The 12,128-nt window shown below is 43.3% G+C and overlaps 1 pseudogene; it reads left to right on the top strand.

Moving 5' to 3' along the window:
- Window positions 1–769: 769 nt before the first annotated feature.
- LOC118666727 lies at window positions 770–1,911 on the top strand (annotated as a pseudogene).
- The last annotated feature ends 10,217 nt before the right edge of the window (window positions 1,912–12,128 follow it).

Here is a 12,128-nt window from a genome sequence, read left to right as displayed (position 1 = left end):
TATGAAAACTATAACACTACATAATCAAGAAGGTCTACAAGCTCAAAATGAGATATGTAAAAAAGAAAACTACATCTAGGACCCCCCACCTTGAAAGAAAAAAGGAAAACTTAAAAAGCAGCCAGAACATCGTTGACAAATGAGCAAAGGCATTACACTGGGGAAAAGTTAGTCTTCTCAACAAATGGAACTGGAACTAGACATCCACATGCAAAAAAGAAAGAAATGAAATGAGACACAGATCTTACATCTTTCACAAAAAAAAATAACTTAAAATGGACCACAGACCTAAATGCAAAACTATAAAACTCCTAGATGATAAGATAGGATAAAATCTAGATAATCTTGGGTGTGGAGATACATTTTTAGACATATGACACCGAGGCAAATCCATGAAAAAAGGAACAGCTGGACTTAAAAACATGTGCTCTGCAAAATGTGCCATGAAGAGTGTGAGAAGGTAGGGCACAGACTGAGAGAAAACATCTACCAAAGACACATCTGAAAAAGGACTATTACCCTCAAAATGTAAAGAACCTTGTGGACAATAAGAAAACACATGAAAAACGTGGCAAAGACCTGAGCAGACACCTCACCAGAGAAGATACACAGATGGAAAAGAAGCATATGGAAACGTGCTCCACATCATGTGTCACTAAGAAATTAAAATTAAGAGAGCCGAGGATGGGAGAAGAGCCGAGTGCCTGAGCAGCACTCCCAGCTTCCTCTCTTCCCCGCTCTGCACCCGGCTCTCACGGCCTGCCCGCCCTGCCCCCCAGAGCAACTTCCACCATGTCCACCTCTGCGAGTTCCCACTTGAACAAAGGCATCAAGCCGATGTCCACGTCCCTGCCTCAGGGTGATAGAGTCCAAGCTGTGTCATCTGGTTGGCGCTACTGGAGAAGGACGGCGATGCAAGGCCCGGACCCTGGACAGTGAGCCCAAGAACATAGAAGAGTTGCCCGAGTGGAATTTTGATGGCTCTAGTGCTATGCAGTCTGAAGGCTCCAACACTGACTTGTATCTCTTTCCTGCTGCCATGTTTCAGGGCCCTTTCCACAAGGACCCCAACAAGCTGGTGTTCTGTGAAGTCTTAAAGTACAATCGCAAACCTGCAGAGCCCAATTTAAGATATACCTGCAAATGGATAATGGGCATGGTGAGCTCAGCATCCCTGGTTTGGAATGGAGAGGAGTATACTCTCATGGGCACAGATGGGCACCTTCGGTTGGCCTTCCAATGGCTTCCCTGGACCCCACGGTCCATACAACTGCGGCATGGGAGCGACAGAGCCTACGACAGGGATACTGTGGAGGCTCACTACCGGGCCTGCTTGTACGCTGGCATCCAGCTCACAGGAACAATGCCAGGGTTATGCCTGCCCTGTGGTAACTCCTAATAGGACCCTGTGAAGGAATCGCCATGGGCGATCATCTCTGGGTGGCCCGTTTCAGCTTGCACGGAGCGTGTGAAGACTTTGGAGTGATAGCAACCTCTGACCCCAAGCCCATTCCTGGGAACTGGGATGGTGCAGGCTGCCCCACCAACTTCAGCACCAAGGCCATGCGGGAGGAAAACGGTATGAAGTACAGAGAGTCCACTGAGAGGCCGAGCAGGCGGCGCCAGTACCACATCCGAGCCTACGATCCCAAGGGGGGCCTGGACAATGCCCGGCGCCTCACTGGATTCAATGAAACCTCCAACATCAATGACTTCTCCCCCAGCGTGGCCAACTGTAGTGGCAGCATCCGCATTCCCCGGGCTGTGGGCCAGGAGAAGAAGGGGTCCTTTGAAGACTGGCGCCCCTCTGCCAACTGTGACCCCTTCGCAGTGACAGAAGCCCTCATCCGCACGTGTCTTCTCAACGAAATTGGCGATGAGCTCGTCCAGTACAAACACTACGTGGACTAGACTTGCAGCCATCCGGCTCCTTCTAAGTACTTCTTCCTCCCGCTCCCACTCTCGCCCCTCAATTGTCATAACAAATGTAACTCTAAGAGCAGAATATCAAGGTCTTTTTTTATTCCTCGTGCCCGGTTAATATTTCTTGCTTTCTTTGGCCAGGTTAGAGGGGTCCTGTTCTTAGTCTCTTCACACACACACACACACACACACACACACACACACACACACACTTTTCTCTATCATTGAAGCTTCCCCTACCTTCAAAGAAAAAGGAAAAAGTTCTCATCGCTTGGTCCTCCGTCTATAACACAAATCAGAGTAGTGTTTTATATTTAAACTAGAGGCCCGGTGCACAAAAATTTGTGCACTCGGGGGGGGGGAGGGGTCCCTCAGCCCGGCCTGTGCCCTCTCACAGTCTGGGACCCCTCGGGAGATAATGACCTGCTGGCTTAGACCTGCTCCCGGGTGGCAGAGGGCAGGCCCAATCCCTAGGTGCAGCCCCTGGTCGGGCTCAGAGCAGGGCCGATTGGGGAGTTGGGGTGCCGCCCCGTCATGCGCAGAGCAGGGCAGATTGGGAGGTTGTGATGCCACCCTCAGTCACGCTCAGGGTAGAGCCAATTGGGGGGTTGGGGCACCGTCCCCTGTCACACTCAAGGCAGGGTCGATGGGGAGGTTGCAGCGCCACCCCCTGTCATGCACAGAGCAGGGCCCATCAGGGGGTTGGGGCACTGCCCTCTATCACCCACAGAGCAGGGCCGATCAGGGGGTTGGGGCGCCGCCACTCTCACACTCAGGGCAGGGCCGATGGGGAGGTTATGGCTCTACCCCGTCACACACCGAGCAGGGCCCGGGGGGTGGAGGGGTTGGGGAGCTCCCCCCTATCAGGCACAGAGCAGGGCTGCTCAGGGGGTTGGGGCCCCACCTCCTGTCACACACAGAGGCGCAGGGCGATCAGGGGGTTTGGGCACTGCCCCCTGCCACGCTGATCCCGGTGCCGGGAGGCATATTACCCTTTTACTATATAGGGTAGAGGCCTGGTGCATGGGTGGGGCCAGCTGGTTTGCCCTGAAGGGTATCCTGGATCAGGGTGGGGGTCCCCACTGGGGTGCCTGGCCAGTCTGGGTGAGGGGCTGAGGGCTGTTTTCAGGCTGGGAGTGACTGAAGTTCCCAACCGCTCCTTTTTTTCTTTTTTATTCTGGGCCAGCTTTACCTTGAGGCTTGGCTCCAGCTCTTAGGCCTCCGCGCCTTTGCTTACAATGTTGTGAATCTGCTGGCTGAAGTCCGGTGGTATTTGTTACAATGTTTCTTAAACTGCCCGCTCAGAGGCCTGCAGCCGCAGGCTGGGAACGTTGGAGTCCTCTGTCACTGAGGCAACCAAGCCTCATGTTAGTTTCAAGCTGCCTGGCTGCCGGCCGCCATCTTGGCTGACAGTTAATTTGCATATCTCGCTGATTAGCCAATGAAAAGGGTAGCGGTCATACGCCAATTACCATGTTTCTCTTTTATTAGTGTAGAGGATGCAAAAACATTATATACATTATATATATATATATATATATATATATATATATATATATGGATATGTGTGCTTTTTCTAAAGGAGAAAGACCGTTCTGGTCACTGGGAGCCAAATTTGAGACGAAATTAGAAATAAGACTCTCCTTTTGAGGGGGAGGGGTGCTTGGAAAGTTGGCTGTTAGGGGCTGTTAAACCCTCACTACCTTTAAGGGTTTCTCTGTGCCCTGCCTGCCCTTCTGGACACGGGTCGGCTAACAGGAGCAAATAGCAGCAGTCACCGAGTCCCATGGCTCTGGTTTATAAAGATGCATGTGTGCACAGGGGTTTAGAAATATGAGTTGGCTGATCAACTTGAGCATGTATGTTACTGACAAGGGGATATTGGGTTATTTTCTGGGGGACTAGCATGTCACTAAAGCAGGCCTTTTGATATATTAAAAAAAAAATTTAAGTAAAACCAGTTTAGATTTTAACCATTGCTTGTTTGTTTCCACTGTCTCCTCCCTGTCTCCTCTTAGAGGGGAGGGGGACAGGACTGGGGTTAAACACTTGTAATTTTGTATCCTGGTGTCTGTTCTGAGTGTGAAATATTCCTTTTCATTCATTAAGATTCTGAGGAGGTAGTTTTTCTTTTATAATAAAACTACAAACCCCACCTTCAAAAAAAAGAAATTAAAATTAAAATGAGAGAGCACTAGCCGTCTGCCAGGTTGGCCCAGAACGCTGACAGCAACAGTGCTGGTGAGGAGGGAAGCAGGAGCTTTCCTTCACTGCTGCTGGGAAGGCCAAATGGTGTAGCCACTTTGGAGGATGGTTCGGCAGTTTCTTACAAAAGTCATCATGAGAATGACTGAGCACTACCTGCATGCAACCACATAAATACATCTTGCAGACCTCCATGAAAGAAATCAGACACAGTACAGTAACTGCTGCATGACTTCATTTCTTCCAGTTCAAAAGCAGGAATATAAATCTATAATGAAGGCAATAGTAACCAGTTATATTGGGGGCTATAATTTGGAGGAAATGAAGAGACACTGCCGGGTGCTATTAATGTTCTATATCTTGACGTGGGGAGTGGTTACATTTTGTAAAATTTTATTGAGCTGCACACTTAAGATTTGTACACTTTTCTGCACCTATATTAGGGGCATGTGGGTATAGTCCTTCTGAAATATCCCAGTGCTATACCAATTTGAGGTTACATTAAAATTGTTTTCTCTCTGTACATCAAGGTAATTTAATTTCAGGAAAATCAAGAAATAGCACAGAAAAGAAATAAAATGTGTCAGCAGTTAAAAATAATTACATGGTCACCGAAACTTAAAAAATAATAATAAAACCCTAAATTTTGATTTAAGCAAAAGGGAAGTGTTTGTGTCTGTTTGAAGTACGTGTGTGTGCATGTATCTCTTTCAATGTAGGATAATAGATAGCTATATACATGAAATTTATAAATGTAGAGTTAAATACCAGAAGAAATAGCTATAAAGTTTTAATTTCTGATTCGCTGATAGTAGAGAAGGATGAGATAGAGCAGGGACTGACATTTACTGAAAAGGATCACATATTATCTATTTTAGCCTATGCAGACCATATGGTCTCTAATGCAAATATTCCCCTCTGTCCTTCTAGTGTGAAATCCACCAGGTACAATATGGAAACAAATGGAAATAGATGCAGTGTTCCAATAAAACAGCTGGTGGGGTATAGTTTGCTGACCTCTTAGAAAGGATGACTAATTTTCATAATAACCATAATATTATTGTTTAACTTTTAAATTATATGCTCTCTTGAACATAATAAAATTATTTCAAAGAAAATATATCATAATATCTTTACAGCATCATTAGCAGTACTCATCATATAGTTTCTCCTGTATCTCTTGAAATTACTTTGCAAACCAATGTACCTTTTGCATATGTTTAAAAAGCCATCTAAAAATCTTGATCATATGTTTCAAATGGTGGGAATTCCAGTATGTTATAAATATTGTCATTTAAAAATAAAACTAGTATAAAAATCTTTTAAATGTAGCCAGTGAAGATATAAAATGGCCAACAAACATATTAAAAGATGGTCAATGTCACTAATCATCAGAGAAATAATAACAATCAGAATGAGATATCACTTTATACCTTTTAGGATGGCTATTATTTAAAAAAAGAACAAAGATAATAAGTGTTGGTGAGTATGTGGAAAAAATGAAAACTTGAATACTGTGAGTGGAAAAGCAAAATGATGCAGGGGCTATGGAAAAGAGTATGGAGGTTCCTTAAAACATTAAAAATAGCTGTACCATATGATCCAGTAATCCCACTTCTGGGAATATATGAAATTAAGTATTGAAACCAGGATCTCAAAGATATCTGTACTCTCATGTTCATTGCAGCACTATTTGTAATAGCCAAGATATGGAAATGAACTAAGGGTCTGTTGATAGATGAATGAATAAAGAAAATGTGATATATATGATATGTACCCATATATGTATATCTAATAGTATATATGCAATGTGATATTATTCAGCCTTAATATAGAAGGAAATCCTGCCATTTGTGACAACATGGATGAACCTGGAGGACATTGTACTAAGTGAAATAAACCACACATAGAAAGACAAATACTGTAAGATCTCACTTGTATGTGAAACCTGAAATAATTGACCTCCTAAAAGTAGTGAGGAGAATGGTGGATGCAAGGGCTGGGGAAGGAGGGAATAGGGAGTTGTTAATCAATGAGTGTAAAGTTTCAGTTAAGCAAGATGAATATGTTCTAAGTTCTCTGTACCACACTGTGCCTGTAGTCAAGACTGTATTGTACACACAAGACCTATTAAGAGGGTAAATGTCAAGTGTTTTTACCATCCTATCTAATAAAAGAGAAACATGCAAATTGACTGTACCTCTGCTACACCCACCAGCCACACTCACCAGCCAATCAGAGTGACTATGCAAATTAACCCAACCAAGATGGCGGCCGGTGGCCAGGAGCTGGAGTGAGCAGGAGGCTTGGATTGCTCCAGCGATGGAGGAAGCCAAGCTTCCCACCGACCCTGGCCTGTGTGTCCTCTGCTCAAGGCTACAAAGTTTTAATTATAGAAGACAAATAAATCCAGATACCTGCTTCCAGTTGGACTGGCCTCCACTCACAGAGGTGCTGAAAAAGAAAGAAAAAAAGGAGAGGCTTGGAGCTTGGGTCACTGGGGGACTTGGTCACCCTGCAAACAGCCCTCAGCCACTCACCCAGGCTGACCAGGCACCCCAGCGGGACCCCCCACCCTGAAGGGGCTGTGGCCAGCTTGAAAATGGTCCTCAGCCCCTTACCCAGGCTGGCCATGCCCCCATGGAGTAAGAGTCCCCACTGGAGGGCATGGCCAGCCTGCAAACAGCCATCAGCCTCTCACCCAGGCTGGCCACACACCCAGGGGGTGAAGGTCCCCACTGGGGGGCTTGACCAGCCTGCAAACAACCATCAGCCCCTCATCCAGGCTGGCCAGGTACCCCAGTGGGAACCCCCACCCTGAAGGGAGTGTGGCCAGCCTGAAAACAACCATCAGCCCCTCACCCAGGCTGGCCACACCCCCATGGGATGAGGGTACCCACTGGGGGCTTGGCCAGCCTGCAAACAGCCATCAGCCTCTCAACCAGGCTGGCCAGGCACCCTAGCAGGACCCACCGCCACCCTGAAAGGGCTGTGGCCAGCCTGAAAATGGCCCTCAGCCCCTTACCCATGCTGGCCAGGCACCCCAGCGGGACCCTCACCCTGATTTGGGACACCCTTCAGGGCAAACCAGCTGGACCCCACCCGTGCACCAGGCCTCTATCCTATATACTAAGAGCGTAATATGCAAATTGACCCTAACAGCAGAACAACTGGAAATGACTGGTCACTATGACATACACTGACCACCAGGGGGCTGACGCTCAATGCAGGAGCTTCCTCCTGGTGGTCAGTGCACTCCCACAGGGGGAGCTCTGCTCAGTCACAAGCCAGGCTGACAGGTGCCAGCACAGCGGTGGTGGTGGGAGCCTCTCCTGCCTCCTCAGCAGCGCTAAGGGTGTCCGACTGCAGCTTAGGCCTGCTCCCTGCTGGCAAGTGGACATCCCCGAGGGCTCCTGGGCTGCCAGAGGGATGTCTGATTGCCAGCTTAGGTGGACATCCCACGAGGGGTCCCAGACTGCAAGAGGGCACAGGCTGGGCTGAGGGACCCCCCCTCACCTAGTGCACAAATTTTTGTGTGCCAGGCCTCTAGTAAGAAAATAAAAACACATGTAACCAATGGACTTCAAATGCCACAATAATTTAATACCCACATTTTCAAATTTAAAAGTTCATGGCCTCTTTATAAGAAAAATTTCAAAATACTCCATTTCCTCCTTCATATTCTATTTTAGTTGTCTACATTTTTATCCTCTTGTAATTTATTTTTATTCTTGAGTCTTTTATTAATTTTATAAAACATATCTACCACAAAAATATATATATAAAAGCCTAAGTGACAATCACAACCGAATAGACAACCAAACAGACTGCATAGGGCAACCAGGCCCACAGGGGGCTTAGTGAGGGGCAACCAAACGACCAAGCAGCAGGTTGCAAAGGGTGACCAGGCCCTCAGGGGAGGCAGGTGGGGGTGACCAGGTGGCTGGTGGGGGGGAGTTGGGGGCAACTAGGCTGGCAGGGGGGGCTGTTGGGGGTGACTAAGCCAGCAGGGGGGAAAGTTAGGGGCGATCAGGCAGGCAGGCAGATGAGCAGTTAGGAGCCATTGGTCCCAGATTGTGAGAGGGATCCTGGATTGGAGAGGGTTCAGGCTGGGCTGAGGGGAACACCCCCACTCCGTGCACCAATTTCGTGCAAAAGGCCTCTAGTATGTATATAAATTAAAATTTTATGTTTAGTAAATGATTTTTGACCATAAGGCTCTAAATGTTCAAAAATTGTGGGGGTTTTTTGCATTGAGTTATAAATAGAACTATTAGTCATATATTATTATAATATAATTAGTGTAACAAATATATTGCAAACTTAGAACACAATTTAAACAGAGTAAAGTTTAATTGGAAATGGTTCTCATAATGAGATAACTAGGGTTGATTTTTACTTCGATAAGTTCATGTATTCCTAGATGAATATTCTTTGTTGCTAAAGTGGGATGGGGTAGAACACTAATCTTATTTAACTCACTGTGTTTCTTATGGTAAGGCCTGAGAGATCTTGCTGATCTAATTAAGTAAATAGGAATGAAAGAATATTTTAATTATTATTGAATTTATTGAAGTGACATTGGTTAATAAAATTATATAGGTTTCAAGTGTACAATGTTATAATACATAATCCGTATATTGTATTGTGTGTTCAAGTCTCCTTCCATCATTATTTATTCCCTTCTTTACTCTCTCCTACCTGCCCCCACCCATACAGGGAACAGATTGATAGCTGTCAACCTGGAGGGGCATTGAGGGGCTGAGTGAAAAAGGTAGAGGGATTAAGCAAAACAAAAAACAAACAAACATCAACAACAACAAAAACCACAAAATCCTCGCAGACACAGTCAATAGTATGGGAATGGAAGACTTTTTCTAGCAATGTTACTTGATTCTTCAAACTTGAAATATATGCTAAATGTTATGTGGTGATGTATTATCAAAATTAGTTTTAGTGATGTATGAGCTGACAACTTTAACAGGGTCTGCCTTCAACTGTTTCGAAAGAAAAGGATTGAAAATTACCTGATTTGCAAAAGCATTTGTTAGTCAACAGAATCTTTTAATTTCTCAACTTTGGGGAAGTATATCAACAGGCTTCACTAAAATTTATCAAATATTTATTAATTATGCCTGCTTGAGGCACTTTGCATAACCTAATAGGTTCAGAAAGAAATGGAAAAATAGAAACATTGCTTATTTTCATACACCTCTGCTATAATATTTTTTACTAAATGTTTTTATTGTATCATATCTTTAAATACCTTTTTAAATCCAAATCTTAAAGCTGGGGATTTAGCTCTTTCAATTTGTGGAAAATAGTCTAGAGACAACCTACTAAGCAAAACAAGTTATCTCTCTCAACAATCATAAAAAGTTTGAGTTCATTTTTCAATTCAGAGAAATGTCTAATATTCATATCAAGGAAAGAGGGAAAAAGGCAAATAAAAATTAAAAATTTTATGATAGTTTACTTATCTGCATCATATTGATTTATAAAAATATGAGAATTTATTTCTCATTTCTTAGGCTATTATAACCCAATGTAATGTCTAGTTAAGATTATACTTTACGGAATTTATAAAATAACATGACGTACCTTCAGTGAATTTTGTATGCTTCAGTGTAGCATGTATGCTTAACATGTGAGAATAATTAAATAAAAATCACATGTAAAAACTCTGAGATAACTGTAACATCATAACTGTACTTTTCCTATATATTTAATGAAAAAAGTTATTGCTAAAATTAACTGATTGATAGATTAGTATATAATTTTATTTTTGGTAATGAAGTGGATAATAGTAAACATTTATAAAATGAAACACTGATGTAGAATGCATATAGAATAATTGTACCATGGTACAATTTTTTGCATAGTACAATTTCTTGCATATCATCTTGGTATTGTATAATTTTTTATCTGATTTGATAACTGTTTTAAATTATTTTTGGAATAAGATACATAGCCCTGGCCTGGTGGCTCAATTGGTTGGAGCACCATCCCATACACCAGGAGGTTGTGGTTTCAATTCCTGGTCAGGGCACATACCTAGGCTGTGGGTTCAATCCTCAGTAAGGGTGTGAATAGGAGGCAATAGGTCGATATTTCTCTCTCTCTCTCTCTCTCTCTCTCTCTCTCTCTCTCTCTCTCTCTCTCTCTCTCTCTTTCTCTCTCCCCAGTGAGGATTTTTAAAAAATCATACATAGATTCTAAAGAAAAAACAAGTAAAATTTTATCCATAGGTTTTAAGTGTACCTTGAAATTTTTTCATAGCCCTAGAAAATATTCAAATAACTTTTAAGTGAGCCAGTCTCATTAAACTGCTTCAGATATTTAAAGGTCCATTTCTCTCCTGCTATTATCAAGACCGGAAAAGGGGAGCTGAAAATAGCTTTAAAGAAATAGCTTTTGCCACTATTTAAATATAAGGTAAACAAGTCATTCTTAGTGTTCATTATTTCTTGCTGGTGATACCTATTTTATTTTTTGACTTGGCTCTTAAGAAAAGAGGCAAATACCTTGTGAAGGCAGAGAAGCTGAAACGTCAGTGCTCGTCATTTGTTAACGCGATGCAGAGGCCAGGCCAGGAGGGGCCCAAACCGTGTGTTCACGTGGTCACTATATTCTGTAAAATTTGTAATAATGAGATAGTGAAACCCTGCCTTCTCCCTCTTTTCACTTTGGCTTCCCTTCCTTCATCCTTCCCTTTGTGCTCAAGTGGCCTCGGGCTTTTTGGAGGAAGTGACTAAAAAAGGAGGAGAGATGCAGATACATCTACTTTGGGTTTAACGGGTATCTTTATGACTCGCTGCGAGGTAGTCACGGCCACGTATACTTATTACTTTAGCTGTCCTAATATAGAATGGCTTTCAGGAATCCTCCCCACATTGTGACATGATGTGAACTTGCAGTGCCGAGGTGTGAACTTGATGATTAAGCTTGCTGCTGGAAATTTGTGAGTAGCAGAGGAGAAACAAGAAGTTAGTATGGGAAAGTTCTTTCAAATTTTTCAGCTTATTTAAAAAAGAAATTTATAGCGATTGCCCCACATTTGACAGCAATCCTAAAGAGTCACCAGATATTACCAATAATGGTTGTAAAACTGCCAAAGTGTTCTGTGTTATCAATGCTAGGAAAAACACTTCCATCACTCATGCTAGAGCAGTGGTTTTCAACCTTCTGGCCCTTTAAATACAGTTCCTCATGTTATGACCCAACCATAAAATTATTTTCGTTTCTACTTCATAACTGTAATGTTGCTACTGTTATGAATCGTAATGTAAATATCTGATATGCAGGATGGTCTTAGGCGAGCCCTGTGAAAGGGTCATTCGTTCGCCAAAGGGGTCGCAACCCACAGATTGAGAACCGCTGTGCTAGAGGAAAGACTGATTATCTTTCTACTCAGTCTATTGGAAATGGTGTTACCAAACTGTTAAATGAAGAATGCTCAAAACATATGCCGGGGGGTGGGGAGAGGGAAGAGGACTTTTTCATTAGGGTAGTTAATAAAGCATGCCATTTTTCTGAATTTTGTGGCATTTGTCAGCATTTTCAAATTTGAAACAAAGGTAATTTGTAGGGTTTTTTCCCCTCATCCTAGTCACTTTTGTACAAAATTTTGTATTTTTTTAAATAATGAGGGCTTCCCAAATTTTATAAACTTCAAGCTCCCAAACTTAGTGCATCCTTGTTCAGTAGTTGGGGGATGGAAGACGTGAAGTCATTCAACAAAATTGCTATTGTCCCCAGTGCTCTCATACCACAAAACACCCATTTCTACTATTTTAAACAGAAATATGTGTGAAACAAGCGGAGATGGGAAAGCTATGGTTTTATGGTGACCCGACTGACCACTAAAGTGAAGTCTTCAAAATAATATTGAATTTTCTTTATAGTTGGCTCTCCGGTTTGTTGTTTTTAACATCCCCAGGAAATGCACCATTGGAAGATTCAGGATGGGGAAGGAAGGAAACTATTCTTTCATAGACGGA

This window comes from Myotis myotis, unplaced genomic scaffold (assembly GCF_014108235.1).
Source record: "Myotis myotis isolate mMyoMyo1 unplaced genomic scaffold, mMyoMyo1.p scaffold_m19_p_1, whole genome shotgun sequence".
Lineage (NCBI taxonomy): Eukaryota > Metazoa > Chordata > Mammalia > Chiroptera > Vespertilionidae > Myotis > Myotis myotis.
Note: the sequence above shows the minus strand (reverse complement) of the source record. Positions and strands in the feature narration are given on the sequence as shown.